Source organism: Malurus melanocephalus, unplaced genomic scaffold, assembly GCF_030028575.1.
Source record: "Malurus melanocephalus ecotype Western Australia unplaced genomic scaffold, MMel_1.1 scaffold_4, whole genome shotgun sequence".
Taxonomy (NCBI): Eukaryota; Metazoa; Chordata; class Aves; order Passeriformes; family Maluridae; genus Malurus; species Malurus melanocephalus.
The window spans coordinates 1,522,256-1,543,702 of NW_026623236.1; the positions used below are offsets into that span (position 1 = coordinate 1,522,256).

Consider the following 21,447-nt stretch of genomic DNA (forward strand, 5'->3'; position numbering starts at 1 on the left):
GGATGGGTTATGGACTGAATGCATATGCGTCACCACACATGAAACAAGAAAGCACAAAATAGAAAAACCCTTCAGAAACTTGGGGGCTACTGTTTTGTGTGAAGGGATTCATGGAATACAGGATGCCTTCAATACCCAGAGGTCTGTTATTAGGTTCATGCCAACACTTTGTTCTCTCTTTGCAGCTTCATGAATGATGTGTCATGCCAACCCTGATTTTAGGCAACCCRAAGAACCATCTGCTGCCTTGATTGCAGACACTTTGTCCTGACGTGCCAGCAGGAAAAGYGGCAGCATAATGGTGCTCAGAAAACCGTGCTGGACTGTGATCCTGGACAAGTGACAACAAAATGGAGCTGTTTGCTTTCTTCTTTGGATACTGGAAATGTTTTCCTCTTGACAGTATCTTTGGGAACAAAAAAATAGCTTTGCAGCCACCAAAAGGTGCATTGTCTGTCTCAGCAAAGAAGATAAGAAACGCATGTATTTAAATTCCCAGTCTTATCAGTAATATGTTGAAACTCTTTCAATGATACACTTGCCTTTTATTTAAATTCAGGATTTTTGCAGGCATCCAATGTGAGTTAAATAGCTGCCTGACTATAGTGAAAAATGAAAACGTTGCATATAATTTCATCACATCCTGATTTTACCTTATTATTTTGACCTTATTCTTTGGAGAACATCACTATCACTGAAGGAAAAAATCCTGTTATACATGAACCTGATASAGGAAAATAGGGTTTTGCAAGGTATAATGTAATCTCATTCTCTGCTTGCAGTACACAGCTGTAACTGAGAAGTAATGACTTTTATCTAAAATCATGCTAGTTGAATCTTTGAGACAGTAAAATTCCACATATGGTGAAATTTGGTAATAGAATTGTTTTCCTTGGGAAAGCAACTGGAAAGTTGGTTAGTCATTATCTGTACATTACCTTTCAAAACCATATATGAATGTAATGACAGGGTCCCAGTAGGAAGAGCAGTGTTTTAAATCCTTTTCAATAGGCTGCAATTTCATAAATACTGTGATGTGCAGATATGAGCATGGAGGAAAGATCTTCCTGAAGAAGGAAGCCACCCACCTGTGCAGGCAAAACCTTCCCATCTCTTGTCATATAACAAGATACATACTATTGCATTCAACCACTGTCTGCTGCTAGTTTGAAGGAAGGTTTTTCTTATCACTGCAAACAGAACAATAGCATGAGCAAGGCAAAAAGGCTGAGCAGAACTGGCCTGTAGCATGGGAAAAACATCCTCTGAGCACTGCTGCAGAAGCAASGGATTGTATGACAAAATCCACCCATGAATTCCACATTCTTTGTGCAAAAGAAATATAGGCAGGCCTATCATACCCCGTGGTGGTGATCACTTTTCTCCCTCAAACTCACTTTCATTCTTCCTCGTCCAAAATGAAAAAAGATAATTTGAACTAAGAATGATCCAATCAGCCAGTATGGAGGGGTGCATGAAAGGGAGGCTGTGACGTATCWTTGTACACGCCCCAGTTTCGAACACGTACCCATCATTAAATGAGGCTCGGGCTCACAGCACTGTGAGCCTGTGGCCTGGTCCAGATTGCCGAGGCTGTTTGGGGTTTCTAACGGCAGATCTATTGGCAGCAGTCCTGAGGGTGACACATTTGTGTTAACTCAGAGCACAGCAAATTAGTCTCATCGGTACTAGTTCACAGCTCTCTGCACCACAGAGCAGTAAGCACTAGAGCTGTATCTATGTGTCTATCAATCTCATACTTTGCATCCTCTTTACAAAATTCTTGCACTCMTGTCTAGCTATCTGAACACCACGATAAGCCCTTAGGTGTGAAGACCTAACACTGGACAATTAAGTGTTGCACTTTGAAGAATTAAAAACATGTTTGTATCTTAGGGTCATTTTCCAGCTAAGYAGTTGCATGGTATTACTCCTGGGTCCCTATACCAGCACACAGGATGGATGTGCAACAACTTGTGTAAAAGCACCACTTTATCTGACTTTAACAACAGCTAATTTGATTAGCAGCGACAGGATAAGCTCTTTCAGTGTCTGGCTTGTGTACACAATASTAAGTACATAATAGTATCTTCGCAGGCATTCAGGAAAGGCTCTGTTAGTGCAGACTATTTTCTGAGATGTTAATGTCAGCTTRCTTTGGACTTGTACCAGCAGTGAAGACAGACACCTGCTTCTGCCTCTGTTGTTCTGGACAGGGAATGGGATGGGGAGAGCCAAGGCATTGTCCATTTCAGCCTCACCTGCCATGAACRAAATATAAAGAGATGCTTAGACCCAGAATCAGGGCAACCACAAACAGGCAGAAAACCAATTACTCTTACTGTCTTGACCAAACAGTAGTAAAAGCCATAATCTGGACTGGRACTCTTTTGCTTACCTGAAAAAAATATACTGGTTTTTCCATAGCACCACTTCAATAATCCAAAAGATCTGGCAGTTTAAAACCCCATGAATTAATGGGTAAGTTTCACTTGCTTTTAGCCATCTCAGCTTCTGGATCTCATGTTTTCCAGCCTGCAAGTCTAAGAGCAGCAATGCAGCATTTCAAATCCCAGACAATGCGAGACATAAAATTAAATAATAAAAAAAAAGATATTTTGTAGCAGACATGGCAGATGACGAGGACCTTTTCTTCATTTTATTAGTGAGTTGCAAAATTAATTTTGTGTCACAACTGATTGAAGTAATACAGTAGCATAAAATTGAACAATAACCTGAAAGACACCTTTTATTTTTCTGTATTTCTAAGTGGCAATATTTGTATGAATTTTGGTTGTGAATAGAATTYGTGATGCTTTTGCTCATTCTTCTTTATAAAACAAGTATTACAGCTTTCCACTTCGGCAGATACCCAAACCAGCTCATTTCTCTGAAGAGAAAAATGAATAAATGTTCTTCCATTGAAATACAAGGTGGCCTATCCTGACATGGCACCATCTTTTTTACCAAAATTTATATTCACTTTTCTCCAGGGCAATTAAAATCTAAACCACTTTCAGATTCAGTGGAGATGAGATGGCTTCAASAGTTAGAAAAATTTAGAATTAGGCTGAATAGTAATAATTAAAGTATTTTCCCTTAGATGCAACTTTTTTTTCACCTTGGAATGATATTTAATGGTATGAAAGGGCCAGAGACTTTCAGAATATTATTTCTCCTATATTAACTCTAAAAAAGAAGTATTCTATTGCAAAAGCCCTTTATTTCCACTGAGTCTGTTCAAATGCTTTCCTAATATTAGAAAACAAGGTGTCTCTTTGGACTTTGCTGTTTCAGGATGGCATTTCACCTGTATATTTCCATTTTCATACCTTTCAAATTGTTATGATCTCTAGGATCTCAAAATTTCAGTRTTTCATATGTTCCCATCTAAGCAATTGTTTCTCTTTCAAGATAGTATTTTTTTGATCCAAATTAAGGGGTACAGCTGAGGTAGATTTCACAAATGACCTGACAGTACTGAAATAGTGCACTATGATTTAAATTTTGCAAGGATGCACTTTTTTAACAGTTGAGGCTRTAAACATAAGAAGCTTTGCAAAGAATCAATGAAAGATCATCAGGATATCTTAGTGATTTTTATATTCTAACTAAATATAAACCACAAAAATTTAAATAAAAAATAACCCACAACTGYATTAAAGCCTCCTACTAACATATTTCAAAACCAACAATATCATAGATTTGAGATTATCTACATTACATATTTTTGTACTCCCATAMTTTAGAAACTTCATTGTTGAATGACACCGACTGACACAAAGCTTATAAAACATTTCCACTAACAGGAGTGTAGTTTCAGGAAACCAAGTAAATAAATGAGGCTTATGCTTTAGTTCACCTTCAAATCTCAACAAGGTCTTTTTGCTTTTTCTTTTTCTTTTTTATTTTTTAATATGACTGTAATCACAATGGTGGGGATCTCTTGTGCCAGTCCCATAACAAACCAGTACAGGACTCATGTTCTTTAAGCTGTGGCCTCAGGGCATACATGACTGTTTACGTCCTTGACAAACACAAAAAAGCAAAAGAGTGAGCAAAACATGGTTGAATCCCCAAAGGTTTTCCCTCTCCTTCCTTCAGCCTTGTTACACCACACTTCTCTCTCTCTCTCCTCTTTTCAAGCTTATTATGAGAGCTGAGAGCTCATTTCAACCATCAGTCACATGCTGTAGAATAAATCCATATGGATTTATTGTATTGCTGTGCTTCTGAGCTCTCAGAAGGATATGCTTGCATTTTAAAAAGTACGGTAAATCTTATACTACATAATCAAACAGAAGATTGGGAAAGATACTATACACAAAAGACAATGATAAATAGCAATATAGAAAGTGGGGGAAAGTATCTAGTTGAATATTTTAACTGTTGTTTTCCGATTTGATCTTAACGATTTTCATTTGTATTTCAGAATCAAAATTGAACAGTACATTAACTGATCTTAGAAATTATAACCAAACTGTGTAAAAAAATTCAGCAGAAAGAAAGTATAGCTCCAGAGAAACTAGGTACATGACTGGTAAAAATAAACTACCAGTGACCTCAGAAAAATGCAAGCAAATAACACAAGAGAGAAAATACTCCAAAATAYCATGGAGTTGGTATTGGAATAAAATTGTGGAAATCTCATTTTATATTGCGTAAACACAAATTAAAGAGTTGTGAGGCATTTAACTTGGACATTCAGTTAAATGAATATTGGATATTGGATATTGGATATTTACTTTCGATATTGAGGATACTTATGTACTGACCCATCAGTACATGCAGTGGTCTCGCTCCACCTGACATCAGCCAGTTTATACTTCAAATACTGTGCTTTCCTCCATATGAATTCTACAGAATATTGGAATGGATTCAGAAATCACCAGTTACTAAGTGGAGTTACCCTGTGGGAAGAGCTGGTAATCCTAATCCTGCGAAGCTCAACATGATAAACAAAGATTTCTGGTGGAAACATCAGTCTATGCTGCTATTCTGGGAAGCAAGCTGCCCAGAGAAGTGGTGGAACCATCCCTGGAAGTGTTCAAAATATGTGTAGATGTGGCACTTGGGGACATATTTTATGRCAGTCCTGGGTTAACAGCTGGACTCGATGATTTTAGAGGCTTTTTCCAACCGTGATGATTCTAGGTTTCTATGATCTATGGTATGCAATGTTGACTATAATAAGAGAACTACTTAAGAGTAACCTGGGATAAAGTAAAATGTGATTTCAGYAGAAGAAAATACTTAATATTCAGGTCAGATCTGCTGGGCTGTGGAATATCCTCCCAATAGCCAGGGMAGAAAGCTCCAAGGCAGAAATCCCTTGATGCATGATCTGACCACTGCTGGGTGACAGCAGGACCAGGCCCTGGTCACTGAGAGGAGGTGAAAATTTCAATGTGGGTGCAGCTGTGGCCCGAGACACAAGGCCCCATCCCTCCCATGAGAGGGCAGGAAAACAATCTGGAGAAAACTATTTTCAGAGACTCCACAGAAGAGCGCATCCATACCTGACAAACAGGGCACCTCTTTTTCTCATCAATGCCTAGGAGAACTTGTTCATAAAGTACTTCTGTTGCACTGAGGAAAGTGTAATTAGTTTCTATTTCTGCCTTTCCAAAAAGGGGGAGAATTGAAATTGTTAGATGTTGACATGATTATTAAGTATTATTGCATTGAGATTTTTAGGTATATACCATTGATATACGGTAACTTGCTAAGAGCRATGACAGTTAATGAAAATGTATTTGCCATAGCTTCTCTTGGCAGTAGAGTCTTTAAACAAATCAGATTATTTTCTTAAATCCTAGCTAAGAGACTCAGAATTATTTTTTACATGCCCTTCTCTCGCTGCCTTTCATGTAATGAACACTAATATAACATATGCCATGCCCTTGATGCTTGCAGTTCTTTCTTATRTAAAGGAAAGCAAAACCAAATGCAGTTTTCTCTGCAGAATCTGTCTTTCCCAGCATTTCTGACTAGTGGTGTTTTGTTCCAATATCCTATGGACTTTATTGCCTCCATATCATTGGGGTTTTTTTTTTGGGTTTTTTTTGGTTTTTTTTTTTTTTTAGAAGGGGAATTAACATGCTGTATTTTAAATCTTTTTTCCCCCCTGCATTGCAGTCTTCTAGTGGGTTTTCTGCTTTCCTTTTTTTCTTTTGTGTGTACTTCAACCTTTGGATCATTTCCTCCCCCTCTACAACTAAAACTTTTGAATAATTGATCTCCTTGCTAATTCTATTCCCATCTTTACTTGCACAGTTCCAACATCTAACCTGTGTCCATTCATTTAATCCCATCTCTASTCATTTTGACTCTTTCTGAAGGTCCCTTATTTAAAGTCAGGGCATCTAAACCTAAATTCCTGTGGATGTGTCTGAAACCACTGACTATAGCAATKATATGAATGTTTCCCTGCAACACTGTTGGCATGCTGTGTGTTAAAAAAAGCCAGTTCCTTATTTTTGCATCAGCCTAACACYRTGCAAGCTGAAGGTAGCTACAGCAYTGAGTTCCCACCCTGAGCAGCATTTAGAGAGCCTCTGCTGACTAGAGGAAGCTGACCTTTTAAATTCTGTAGCCATATTTTTCTATCTCTCATTTATTCTCTATACATGATTTGTTAATTTTCACCTCTTTGCTTTGCAATTCCTAAATGATCAAAAAATTATCATTATTTGCCATATGAGGAAAAGTAGCTTCTAACCAATCTTTCATGAATCCATAAATAAATATTTAAATATTGCATCCATTTATTATGTAATAGTTTAAAAGCTACTTTAGATTGTTTTGACCAAATTATTTAAAGAAAAAAAAACATTGTAATTGTAATGCTTTCTATTTTAGTAGCATACTGGTTTAATTATGGTTTTGTAATTATATATTCTAACRAGAACTTTGCAATCCCTTGCAGTACACAGAAGCATCTTCATTCAATGTTTTCAACACACAGTTATCAAAATGCTCTCAAAATGCAATTAATTTCTATGGTTTTTYACGATTAAAACCATTGCAGAGGATGTTTCACACAAAACTGTTATCCGAAAATGAAAATGCTTAGTGCTGTGCATCCTATATCTGGATATTCATTTAGGGCACACAGCCAAATTTGGCAGTTGTCTAGAATTTTGTTTTTATTGAGCAATCAGTTGAACGTTCATTCAGCATTTTTCCGTATTTTGACAGCAAACAAGCACAATCAACAGCTGCTTCTCTGACAGGAATCATTCCTCCACTCATACTTGCCCAGTTTCAAATCCTAGACACAGTAAAACATGAACCATCCCTGTGATACGATGTTCACTCCAAATTTGGCAATCGTTATCATCCTATTCTACGCTCGATGTTTTCTTCTCTGGTAATTTTTCTGAGATTCAAGCTTTCTCTTTGTCCACCTATATAAACCTCTCARAAAAACTGTTTAGTTACTCCACACTTTTCTTGAATGGCCTCCTGATACACCAACCACTTGTGTGAACTGTTACCAGGCTTCCTTGCCAGAATATCTACTGTGGTATTTTCTCCCAGGAATCAGGATTGAGCCCCACAGGATTTCCCAATTGGTGGTTCCACTCAGCTTCACTAGCCCTTTATCACATTATTGCCACAGTTGCTTGTCTCTACTACACACTGGAGCAGTGCAGGAAGATCACTGGTCAGGCTGGCTCTGAAACTGGAAGCCGCGTGGTTGCTTTCATGTGGCTTTGCATCTGGGTTCCCGTCCTGCTTCTCAGTTCAGCTGCTGGCTTTTGTTTCCTAGTCTGCATGAATTCAGTGCTAGCTAGACGATACAGACCAGTAATAGTGGTGTATTGAACCTGGCAGACATATCCATAAATCAATAATCTATTTTTTAACAAATTCCTCGACTAGTAAAAATGCTCAGCCCAGCAATATGAACTAAGGATTTAATTTCATTTCACATGGAAAAGACAGCTTCATCAGAATTGGAATTGCAGAAGTGGCTTCTAGGGTCTCCTACATCATACCTAAGCAATCAATTACTTCCAGGCTTCCCTATGTTAGTTATTAGTGAGAATCAACCATAATTTCATGATAGGCATCTCTAATAAGCAATGCTTATCASTGCATCCAGGCTTGAACAGGATGCCCTTTTGGTGGCACGTCTTATGTATAGCACCCAAACGTCAAAAATCTGGAAACAAAGACATCTTTGCACAGAGACTGAGGGAGATGCTGTTCCCCAAGGTTGTCATCATTCAGAAGGGCTGTCAGGTCATCCCTCATTACATGAACAAAYAGGGAGGCCCCAGAAAGCACCTGGGAGATGTCAGTGGACCCCATCCCCAGTACTCACTGCCACATGCAAAAGAGGGGCAAGGTTGGCAGCTGGGTTGATTGATGATATATCTTCACAAGTGGATTTTGGTGAGGGAGGAAATTAGATTTCTCTAATGTGAGCTCTGCCATTTATGGGAAATATCAGTGGACAAGACAGTTACCAAGAAATGTTTCCTCCATCAAACGGCAAAGAAGCTTGCAAGACACATTCTCCTAATAGCAGAAGTCTGGTCAAGGTTAAGGAGAGACAAAAAAMCAAAAAAAAAATTACAAGCCAGACAAGAATTTATCTGTGCAGATATGAATGCCCATCCAAACTGCTAGGCCAGCTTCTGGACTATTCAGCAACCAGAACATCTGCAACAAAATCKGGCTTTTAAGATCCACAGGCACTATCTGGTGCTGAGCATCTGTTAGTACAAAGCTGCTGTATTTCTGAAGTTTGAGGGGTGTTTAGGTCTGGTGAGACCTTTTGTCAACCATGCACAAACTGCTCCAGTACTTTTTTGGTTGTTAGAACTGACTGTGGGACCACRGTGCAGTTACTAAAGCCTATCCCAAAATAATCAAGGATAAAAACCACGAAATGGCAGCAACTGATGCTTTCAAAACTGCCTTTTAAAAAAGTCCTGAGGCACATGCTCATGATAAATCAGATGCAAGTTTCATTTAAATCATTAATCTCCCATGAACTCAAACCTCTTTCACAAAAGTTAAATTTCCAAACAGCCATGAGTTCAACCTGCAGTAAATTTCAGCCAGCAGTACAATCTCAATTACATTTCACAGAAACAAAAGGTGSTGAAAATACACAAGTTTGTCGCACAAAGCTGTTTTTGGTACTCCATTGCAATCAGCTTCTCATCCCTCTGTCATTTATCCCAACCCAGCATCACTCTGGCTCCCTGACTTCACAGTCAATTTTCTGTTTGCATGTCTGGAAGCTAAATCAATTGGTGACAAAATTATTTAAATACTTCTATGCAAAGACTCATACAAAATTTAACTCTGCTGTCCACCTAACTGGACTGAAAGACCCCTTTAATTAAAAGCAAATTGCCTGCTTTCTAATCCCTCTCTCTGGAAAACAACTATAGGGTTAGGTACCGCACTGAGAAAGAAGCCAATATTGAGAGTCTGAAAAAAAACGTTCATGCAAGCTTTCTTCACATCTCATCTTTTTTTCCAGATAAAAGCAAGCAGATAGAAGGGAAAGAATAGGATTTTTCTTCAGTCATTTTGTTTACAATAGTTCTCTGAACCAACTAATTTTCAAGCTACATGTCGCACCTGTTAATGAGACAGTAGTAACTCAGCATCTCTCCTCCTCAGTGTTCAACACTGTCAGTTTTATTAGTGCCGTTTACAGCCGATTTACTTGTATGTGGTATCAYGTACTGATAAAAAGTCTTACTACGGAAACGAGAACTTTTTCTCCATAAGGCTCATTACCTCCAGTCCTGCACSCTCTGGCAGGTGCGCCACGGCCGGACCACCCCTCCGCTGCCCCCCACCACCCCGGGGAGCTTTTTCTCCGCGGGCTGCTCTCTGCTCCGTGCCCAGGCCCGGGCAGGGGGCACCGGGCAGGCGGCGCTGGCGGCCGCCGCAGAAGGCAGGCCTCCCCCGCCTTACAGCGTGCGCCACGAAGGGGTCTGTGGGGAGCGGGCCGCGGCTGAAAGCAGCCAGGGCAGGCCCGGGGTGGTCGCGTCCCTCCGCCCCGGGGGTGTCCCGGCCCTTCGGGGCCGCCCCGCGGAGGCGCGGGAGGGGCCCGGCGGGGCGGCAGGGGGAGCGCGAGCGCGGGGCGAGCCGGGGCTCCCGCTGCCAACAGCGGCTGCCGCGGGAGCCGCACGGGAGACTGACTGACTGACTGACTGACTGCTCGGAGCCGGAGCGAGGCGGCGTGGAAAGCCCGGCGCGGGAGCCCAGGATGCGGCCGCTACCACCGGCCTCTGTTTAGCCGCCGGCGCACCGCTCCAGCGGCGGCTGCGGCACCCGCCGCCCCTCGGCGCCGGGCAGCAGGAAGCGGCGCTCGGCCGGCTCCCAGCGCCCCCCTCCTCCCCTCCCCGCCCAGCGCTAAGCGAGCGCCGGCGGCACGGGCCGTCGCGGGAGCAGCAGGCGCTGGCGTCGGATGCCTGCGCTACGCCATCCCGGTGCTGCCGCGGCCTGGACTCCGCGGGGGGCACGGGCGATCGGCGGGCAGCGGCGGCCGCTCCTTTGTGTCCCAGGTCGGTGCCGGGGAACGGCGAGGGGGCGCGTGGCGGTCGGGCAGAGCGGCGGGACCGTGTCCGTCTCCTCCCGGAGGGCTGGGAMAGGCGGGCACCCCTCCGTGCCCGGCCTGTCTCTGGGGCCGTGGGCATGGYGGGCGGGGGACGTGTTTGTGTCGGGCTGAGCTCCCCCCCCTTCCCCTTACTCTGGCAGGAAAACTCCGGGGGTCTTTCCGCAGCCCGACCGGGTGGGCGGCCAGGCGGGGCGGGGGGCTCGGCCGCCTCCGCCGCGGGGCAGGGGACGCTCCCCCCGAGCCCCCGGTCGGGGGGCGGCTCGTGGTCCCCGGGAGCGGCTCGGGGCCGGGGAAGTTTCTGCCCAAGCAGCGTTTCGCCGCCGCTGGTGATTGTTTATCTCTCCGAGGCAGCGCCGAAAATAGGTCAGAAATAATGTCCCGCTCGTCCCCGCCGGGAAGTGTCCGAGAGCCGGCCGTGGTGCTGGGACTGCCGGAGGCTGTGCTGCCTTTCCCCTTTTTCTTTTCCTCAGAAATACCGGACCCTCACAGGGTTTGAAACAGTGGTGGCGGGGGTGGGGGGGGGTTGGCGTTAATTTTAATTTCTATTTTTTAAATGGTTTCTGCGTGCAGTGTGGAAAGTTGCTGGCCGAGTGGTAGGAATAACTCCCAGCTATTTCCTGGTGCGCGGAGGGCGGCACTGGCGGCTCCCGCCCTCCGGTCGGAGCGGGAACAGCCCGTTCCCCTCCGGACCGCCGGAGGAGCGGGCAGGGTGCCGTGGTAGCCGGTGCTGTGCCTTCAGCCGATGCTCGTAACCCCCGTTACCGTCCGCAGGATCTCGTCAGGGCTCAGTTAACCTCGGGGCGCGCTCGGCAGGATTTGCATGMTCAGTAAGCACTCTGGTGGAAATAATCATTCTTTCTTGTATTATTTTAAGCAAAATTTCCAACAGAACCTGTTTGAAAGCTTTATTTGATAATTATGCTTTGCAGACATACTACTTGGAAGAGAAGTTGCATAGCATAACAGATTTTTTWAAATTGTAATTGGAGGATTTACAGTCATGTTGATGCTATAAGTAAAGAGGTATTTGTGCTGATGTGTTTAAGCCCACTTCCCCTTTCTCCTGGTTGCAGTGGATTTTGCTGACTGAAAGTAAACAAGCTACTGTTTGAGATCTTACAGTTTATCAAGTAGAGCGGACATGAGTACCTATTTTGTTTTTCTGGCCTTTACTTTGTTTTTTAAGTGATTCTTTCAACTAGCTTAATGTCTTATAAATAAATAGGTAAAGCTTGAGCAAAAATCCACATGCACCACCTTTTGGTTTGCTTGACTGATAACAAGTAGCAAATGCTGTGGAATCTTTATTACTGTCGAAGGGARTGCATTACATTTTCATCCATTAAATAACTCCAACTTAGCATTTTGAATGTGAAGATAAAATTGCTTGGCCCTTGCTAAGGGATAAAAATTCCTGGTTCAGTAAAATTGTGCTTTGCTAGAACATTACAGCCTTTTTATAATGAAAGAATTCTGAATTTGTGGAGGAACAAATTAGGTACTCCAGCATAGTTTTTATTATTTTGTTCAATAGTTCATTGCCCATTGGAACCAAACTGTTTGGTAGGAAGTGAACAGTAATCTGGGTTCTGGCTATATCTTTGCAAATTCTTTAAATGAATGAACCACAGAGTTGTCATCTTGTTCTGTTTCTTTCATATGACTGTGCCAGTAGTCASAGTCTGAGTACCTGCATTTGGTATGTCAGAGCACAGTGATAAATATTGGTTTGCGTTTTCCTTGGATGAACCAACTTGTTTTCATTTTCCCCCTGTAAGTGGCATAAGTCAATTCYTAAGGTTTCCTTTGGTAATTGATAAAAGTCAGAGAATAGGAATTTGAACCCATTCTTTGAAGTGGTTTAAATATCCCTTGTGTGAGATGCAGTCCTACACAACTGGTAAGAGTGGACTGATATGTGAAAATACTGGTTTTGATCTGAAATTAACACTTTATTTATAAAATGGTTATGTTTACCTTCAATTCAAATTACAGTCAGTGTGGCTGGCCTGGATAAGGTTTGGCGTGAACAGTAATCAGTAATAGTAAAGCACACGCAGCAACTGAAATCTGTCTTAAAAACTGTGATTTTGAAAATGTGCCAGACAAACTAACACGTTTGTTGMTTCAATTTAATTCCATTGTGATAGAATTTACTTTTGTTTTGAGTTAAGTAAAACCTCAAAAATAACACATTGGGCTCTGTTCAGATTTCAGAAGAGCTAAGCGCTTGCAYTTCTTCTGAAGCCCAGATGAGGGATGTGACACTGTTACCTGACACTGCAGTTTTGTGGTTGTAACATTTCCCTTGGCAGTACCTGGGTTTCAAAGTTCAGTTCCAGGACTGTCTCTGGTGCTTTTTTCTCACATATAATTAGTGAATTGAGTTCCCAAGCAGGGAGAGATGTGGAAACTGAGATCCAGTGCTCACTCTGGCATTCTCTTTTGACTTTACTAGTCAGTTATCTGCTGAGGAAGGCTCTGACAAGTTCTAGTGGACTTGGATGTGGTTTTGAGATATGATAAACTCTTTGTCAGGATGTTTTTATCAGTATCTCATTCTCACCAGGTTACAATCTGGTGTTTTGGTGCGAGCTTCTCTTGCTGGAAGTGATTAGAATGGGGTATGAATGCCACAGCCATCTGTCTGGCTGGGGAGGTGCATAGGAAAGCAAATCCTGGCAAAGRAGTGAGGCAGATTATTGTGAGTGTCAAGGTTTTGAACTACTGCATGTAAAAGTCTGGGAACCCATTATGAGTTGTAGCTCCTGTACTATTTTTTTTCCTTGAAGAGAACCTGGTTGCCTGTACCAGTCTAGGAGTCAGGTACCCARATGTTTATAAATATAATGCTGAGAGTACTGATGCCTATGTCTCTCTCTTGGCCTGGTTGCTGTCCTGARCAAATCTGAAAGTTTGATCAGTACCAAAGATGGACCTTAGTGTGAGAATTACAATCAACGGCTGTGAATTCTTGTTGCTCTTGACCTTGTTTCAGTGTTTGAAGTTGTTATTGATCAAGACTAATGTTTCTCATCCTTGCTTAGTAACTGTTTCATCTTGTACTTCTTGTTTTCTGTCTTGAAGTCCTTTCATTCTTTTTCATCTTCTCATCCCTACAGACTAGGATTTGGCAGAATATACTCTCGTTAACCAAGGTGGAAGAGTTGCTGTTTTGTTCTGTGGGTTTCCCCCCTCCCCCTTTTCTCTGTATGGAAAAATACAATGTCACTAGTGCTTTGTTTTCATGTCAGGAAAGATGAGTAGCACCTGTGTGTTGACCAGCAATTGTCCCTCATGGGTATTTGTTTTGCCAGCCTGTTGTTRTATGTCAGTTACCTTTGACAGGCCATTGCTCAGAGAGCCTGAAGCCCAAGTATTACTGTGTCAAGTACCAGCRCATTAATTTCTTTTGGTTAACTATGAGCATAACTCAGAGTTTCTTGGATTATTAATTATTTAATCTTGCATTCAGTATTCCTCCTGATGAACAAGCATGGAAAATGTGATTTTTTTGTTAATGAGAAGTTTGTTTGTATAGCAATCTTCAAAAGCCTTATATGTTCCTATATCCTGGGGATAGGGTTTCGTGATTACAGTGGTAGTGTTGGGTTGACATTTGGACTTGATCTTTAAAGGTCTCTTCCAACTTTGATGATTGCATTATATGATTCTATAAGTCACTGTCTCTTTAAAACATGAATGGAAGATTGATTAAATCCCCTCAAAAGTCACATTTTTGGTCCTTGTGATCTTGCTACAATCATACTATGCTTCTGAAAAAATAAATGCTGCTTCCATGTCCTTCTGCCACAGCTAGGCAAAACAGTAAAGTATGTCCTTCCTTACGTTCTGTCAAGGTTAATACACCATGTGTTTTTCCCTTGGCAACACGCAAAATCTGCCCATTTTGGCCTTCTCTAGCATTTTGTTAAGCACCTTTTGAACACRTTAATTCATTGGATACATCTCATTAAGTATAGAAAAATATGTTGTTGAAGTATGAACATAATTAAATATTTATGCATTCATTTGTAGCAAAAGCTGTTGGTATTTGGTAATGTGATGTTGCTGATATTTGTAGAAGTCTGTTGTACAAATTGTCTTCCTCAAAGAACAATACCTGGAACCTTTGTGGTAACAAGAGTATACAGCAAGGACTATACAAGAAAAAAAATTCTGAAAGGGAGGAAATAAGTTTGCCATAATTTGGGTCAGGAAGAAGTCAGGTGAGCAAACTGTGTTTACTTCAAGCAGGAAATTGGTGACAGCACTGTTCTTGGAAAGAACAGGAAGAGATATAAGGAACAGAATCAAATCTCGCAAAGCTCAACTTGCAAGTAGAACAAAAGTGGAAAATGCTAAAGCAAAGTGAAATTACTTCAATTCTATTTTTTGTTAGATGGTTTCAGTGCTTTTTTAAATGGATTTTCYGTAGAGATTTTGAAATAGAGAACATTTTTATTGCTAAGAATTTTGAACTTTATACTGTGCAAGCAGTTTTGTTGGAAACAATATAAAGTTTCATTTATCAGTATTTCTTACTAAAAGTAAATTTAAAATGWCCACATTTCTGAATTACAAGTCTTATATCAGAAAAAAAAGAAAACATACCATTTTGCTTTTTTTAGTTTTCTAGTAAAAAGTGAAAAAATTGTTGCCTCTAATACTATAGAATTATGCATATATATATTTTTATATATATAATTATACATATATATATACATGTACATGTGGTTTGCTGAATCTCATTTATAAATAAATCAGAAACCTGTACACACCATACCCCAAATTAAGAAGGAACCTACAGCATGCATCAGTTAATCGTGCAGGTAGCTTTACACTTGACCTCTGACATTTTGAAAAAACAAACTGACTTGTTTTCCAGATGCAAGTCTGCTTACTATAATCACAACCTTGTTCACGTGCTGTGACCTCATGAATTAATCCCTCTTACTGACGATGCCATAAATCACTCATTACCTGTTGCATAARGGATGTTGAGAGATAATGCTTTGTCATGGTTTCTGGCTATAAAATAAATGAATTCTCTTTTTGCTTTAGATAATTTTCTAAAGTTAATGAGCAAAGTTTCCCTTTCAGTTTTCTTATTAGAATAGCTTGAAGTACCTCTTTTGTCTTCTTTCTATTGAAATTTGCAAGGAAAATGTTGTAGTGTTTGTGCTTCTGTAGAAGAAGCTGTACTTTCTCCCCAGGCTGTCAGTTCCATTATCACTTGATAATTTTTCTGCATAACGATTGTGTATTTCCACGTAAAAAAAAATCAGTTTAAATAGTGTAATTGATTCTCCTGGATTTTAGTGGTAGAGGTAGTAGTAGTTGCATATCTAGCGTTTTTAAACTTAATTATAATTGCTTTCCTATTCGGCCATCTAGCTTTCTATAAATGCATATATATGTTTTTAAAAGATTTTCTGGGAAAATTCTGAGATTGTACCAGTTATCAGATAATTCTAGATCTTATATTTTCAGGCACCTCTGACCTTCAGTCCCTCACCTCAGTGAAATAATCTATATCAAAGCATGCTAAGGTATTGAGGATATTTGAAATACTGAAATGATAAACCATAGATATTAGAAAATATGTTTCATTGCTTTACATGTAAACAGCTTAGAGGAAAAAGCCTTGTAATGAATGAGGTCAATACTTCATCAAAAGGTGGATGTCAGGACCTACATCTCCCCATTTGAGGCCATTCCATCATGCTGGACTTCTTTTTCTAATGAAGGCCCTTGTTGCTGTGGCAGAAGCTCTGAGACACTGGGTTTTACCTGCTGTTAATTTAATTTTGCATGTTCTTAAGAGACAGCTTTTTCTGTGGAAGGTGCATTGTCTCTGAAATTGGTTTGAGTGCCAGATAATTCTATTAATGTTTGGGCTGAATTTGAGTTGGTGACTAGAAGCTCTGACAGATATGTTACCTACCTTTTGATTCAAACATGTAAAAGCTGATGTAGTTTAGCTAGAAAGATGAATTTTCGTGGCCGGTGAGTATAGTTTGTCCTTCTCAGGTAGTACAGGAAGAAACAACCTGTTTGAAAAGCAACCAGCCGTGCTATCAACAGGGTAGGGAAAGCATCTGATAACTTTGGTTCCTAGTTATTGGGCCTTYTCTTCCCTGGATGTGTTGTGTTGTATTTAAGGGGTGGTTTTACTTGTTCTAGTTGTAGCAAATTTGAAAGTAGCATGTAAGGGATTTAATGATTACAAAACATTAGTACAAGAATTCTAACTAAACATGACAAGTAAATGGTAGGAGAAAAGGAGTGAGCAAAAACAGTTCTGTACAAAACATTGTCAAAAATTAAGTARCATTGGTGATGGTTCAAGCTAATTCAGAAAACAGTTTTCTGATTTGTTTTGATGTAACCCTTCAAGTCTACCCATTGAAGTTACGAAAGGTGATCATTACATGTGTTTTATTTCCAATGTGTTATTTTGGAAACAGTGTCTTGCCATTTCAGGTTTGTGTCAGTGTTTGTAGCAGCTTCTCACTCGTCAGTGTTGTTTTGYTAGTGAAATGCCACAGGGGCAGCAGGAGGTAAGAGGGGCATAAAGCCTTCAAGCTGTAAAATAAACAAAAGCAAATCTTGAAACTGAATTTGGTAATGCTGCTCTATTTATTTGTCTGTTTAATAGGGACTCTTTAGTAAGATATTCTGGCTCTGTAGTAGGRGAGGAGCAATGCCAGAACTGTCAGGGAGGCTTGCAGCCTGTGGAGCTCAGGTGGAGCAGGCTGTGCTGACTAGGGCAGCCCTGCCTCTTCCTCCATGACGGGGAGTGGAAGAGCCCTTCTTCAGCAAAAATTGTTTGGGTCTCCTGACACCAGATGTGTCGGTTGGTAACTCTGCAGGCCAAACGTGTTTCTGGGCCTGTTGGGACAAAGCTGCTGGAAGCTGCTCAGCTTTCCATCCATCCATGCCTCTCTCTGGAAGGAAATGGTCTGAGTTGCCAGGGAGAGTTCCCAGATGAGACGTTGCGTCCCTGGGAAACCAGGGGAGAGGTTAGACTGAGCTTCTACTTGGGCTCTGGCCTTGTGTCCATCCATGGAAGAAGTGGGGTAGGGGGTTACTGTTCAACTTTTGAAGTGAATCAAAGGAAAGAATGGAGGGTAAAAATACTGCCYCAGGCATGACTGTGAAGGGGGGCAGTTTTTTTCGCCCTGCTACTGAGACCTCTGCTTTGCTTTGCCAAGTCTGCGGCTTACGGAGGCAGAGGGGACAACTGGCCAGGGAACTGCTGGTGCTGCTGCTCGCTTCCCTTCCCTGTGCTCGATGGCACTGCTATTTGTAGAGCTGTGCTTTGAAACTGGATAAGGAAGTGATCTGATCAAGCCCTGCAAAAATAGATTATTCTAAAATGGTAACTAATTAATTTTAAAWTGCTGTCCCACGAGCACTGTCTTGGCACTGTTGAGCAGAAGACGTGTTGATGCAACGAAGATGTGAATGAGCACCTGAGGCAGAAACTTGTGTAGCTGTTTCTAGTGTGGAAGACTTTGTGTAGTTTCGCCAGCAAAGGTGGCTTAAATTCCTGCTATGCCCTTGCTCGCCTCTTTAGGGTTAGATGTTGATAYAGGCACTTTGAGATAGATCAGTGCAGCTGTTTGTGGAACCATTCTGTATTTAAATCAGTGAAATGTTGCTGTTTAAATTAAAAGAAACTACAACCAAACCAAACCCACCCCCTCTCCCCAGTCACCAGTAACTTACGAGGTAACCTCCAGGATAGCTGTAAAGATTTGGTTTGGTGCTGAGAAGCATTTTGCCTCCCACAACTGCTAGCACAATTGCAGAGATGGCTGTTTGTGGCATGGGTGTGAGCAAGTCTGCAAGGCTAGCCAAAGGAAATAATTTAAAGACTTCACTGCTGACACATAATGCCCTGTTTTCTCATGGTGCTTATTGACATCCAGTCTTCTTAWAGTGTGCATGCTAAGCTCTGCTCCGTTTGTTCAAGCTACCATCACAGCTGTCCACCAGCTGATGAGTGTTATCTTTACCTGATACTTGTTTCTTCARAGACTTCTTTGCCTGTGCATTTGTCAATAAAAAACACACACAGYACTCTATGTGCTGTGTTTAGACCCTTCTCTTCTAAACAGCTAAAAAAAGTAGGGAGTGTTTAAATTTTATTGTGGGTTGTTTTTTCTCTTGGGAGTGGGGAATGTGTGTTGTTTGGTTTTATTTGTTTGTGGGGGTTTCGTTTGGTTTTTGGTGTTGTTTGTTGGGTTGTTTTTTTGGTTTTTTTGTTTTTTTTTTTTTGCTTTKTTTTTTKYTKTTAGGTCAGATCGGTTTTGCTCCAGGCTTCAGTGGTAGAAAAGAGAGTGGGGAACATTAAGGACAGAACATTAAAATCTTGTACTTGACTGGTTTTGGTAATAGGTGAGTGAACTTAGAATTTAGATATCTTTCAACTTAGTGCTCTTAGAGTTGGATGTGTGCAAGACATAAGCTGCTGAAGGTGCCACCTTAGGTTACAGAGAAAAGTATCTCTTCCTTACCTAATCAATATGAAGAAAAGTGAGCAATAAGAGTGATTAAATTCTTAGGCCAAATTGACATGTAGATGTTTGTTTGCTACAGTATATTTKTGAAAAGCTTTAAAGCACATTTTGAAATAGTTTTTATAACCTCCTTAGGTCACTGCTTGCAGTGGTGGGCTGCTGAATTGTCCTTCAGCTTTACACTTGTATCATTCAACTGTAACTGAATTGCACTTTGTACTGGAATAATAAGGATTTRACTGTAAAATTAATGCATGTTTTTTGTTTCAGAAGAGGTATAGAGAGGGTCCTAGAAGAGGCGTCAGTTGTAGACAAGGTTTTGTAGAGCATCAGAAAATCATTGTCAAAGGAAGAAGAAAATAAGAATATCTGACTTGCCTCAGGCAGGTATTGAATAAAGGCAGTGGRCAGGTGTTATGAGAAGTTAAAACCAATGTTTTGTATTTTCATGTATTGTTTTTAGGTTTGAGTTTTTTTGAACTAAAGATCGAAGAATCAAACTTCTAACCTAAATTTATGTGCTGTGATGCTTTCCTTTTTTTTTTTTTTGATTTGTTAAAGTGGTAGGAAACTGGAAGCCAAACCGCAAGGAAATCAGAAATAGTGTGGCCAGCAGCACCAGGGCAGTGATTGTCCCCCTGTACTCGCACAGATGAGAGTGCATCTCGATTCTTGTGTCCAGTTCTGGTKTAGTCACTACAAGACAAACACTGAGATATTGGAATGAGTCCACAGRAGGGCAATGGAGCTGGTGAAGGGTCTGGAGCCCGAGTCCTGTGAAGAGCTGGGGATGTTTAGCCTGCAGAAAGAGGCTCAAGGGAGACCTTATCACTCTCTGCCGCTACCTGGAAGGAGCGTGTAGCAAGATGGGGGTAGGTGTCTTCTGCCAAGTAACAGCTGATAGAGTGAGAGGAAGCAGTCTTAAWTTGTGCCAGGGAAGGTTTAGATAGGAAAATTTCTTCACTGAAASGGTGGTTCAACTGAAAAAGGGTGCCTTAGGGCAATGTTGAGATCACTGTTCCCAAAAGAGTTTTAAAAAGGGTCGAGTTGGGACTTGAGGACATGATCTATTGGGGAGATAGCAGTGGAGATAGCAGGGTTAGGTTAAARGTTAAAYTTGATGATTTTAGGGGTCTTTTCCAACTTTAATGATTCTGTGRTTCTATGAAAAAAAAGTGAAATCAAGGATTATATTTTTAAAGATGTAGTAGCCAGCCCCWAATCAGCTGCCTTTATAGTGGCTTATTATCATTAGATGTGGAAAAGTAAAATAGATTTTGATGCAGTACCCTTGTGCATTTCTGAAAGAAGCTRTATTTGTAAGAAAGTTCTGTTAGAGTCACTGTTTTTCTGTGTTGGCTGATCCAGCCTATCGCTACCAATGCTATTACTGTAGGAACTACCAAGGAAGTGGTTTTGTGACCACTGATCCTGGATCAGATTTACTRTCAGATTATCCCTTAATGTAACTTCGATCAGGCAGCCAAGCTATCACATTTCTTAAGTTAATAAGAGTATACAATATATCATTTKTGCTGTCTCAATGCCTACTGTGGGAGGAAATACAGTAACTATTTGGCATAAAGCCTTCCAATACAAAATCAAACTGTCAAATCTAAACTGTATGTACTGTCTTGTCAAAGAATGACCTCAGAGCAGGTATCGGAACAATGACTCAACTCTGTAAATTGTGYGGTTTTATTTACAGAGGACAATAATACCTTTTGAATTTTTATTACATACTAAACATAATTTACTGATCATATACAGTTCATTTATTTTTCAATTCTCTTTAAATCAGAGCTTTATTTTTTTGCATATAAGTTTGTTTTTGGTGGGAGAGAAGTTGCAACTCTCTTTGGGAGACTTGATTCATAAAATGGGGCAGAGTAATGACATTAACAGTCATTTGCAGACATTTTGATGYCAAATTCATCCATCCATATGAAAGTTATTTTTCATTTAATGACATTGTTGGGACATGGAATTCAAAGAGAGGGCACTTTCWTCCTTTGTGTAAGGAGGAAAATCAAGTATGTTTTAAGTAGACTTARACTCTCAATATTTTATGAAGAACCTATTCCTTTGGACAGAATCAAATTATTTTAGTAAGCTTTCCTCTCCTACTTTATTATTTATTATCTGAAACATCCTACATAAATTCAGGAGTTTATGAGAAGGTGAATGCATTAAGCTATGCAATTTGGTTTTTTAAGTCAAAATATTAAAGCCTGCTTTTTYTTTTTTCCACTTACTGTAAGATCCKTATATGCTTCTCACGTAAAATTCCAAAAGACTGATTGTTAAGTGTAAGCACTTCATTTT

At 40.7% G+C, this 21,447-nt stretch overlaps 1 protein-coding gene across 3 annotated transcripts in view; it reads left to right on the plus strand.

Annotated features, from left to right (window-relative positions):
- The first annotated feature begins 10,235 nt into the window (after positions 1–10,235).
- Positions 10,236–21,447, plus strand: part of FAM135A (family with sequence similarity 135 member A) — a 77,867-nt gene continuing 66,655 nt past the window's right edge. For all 3 annotated transcript variants that reach the window (XM_057368865.1, XM_057368883.1, XM_057368896.1), the window contains exon 1: positions 10,236–10,541. The gene's annotated coding sequence lies outside the window, so the exon portion shown is untranslated. The remainder of the gene's footprint in view (positions 10,542–21,447) is intronic.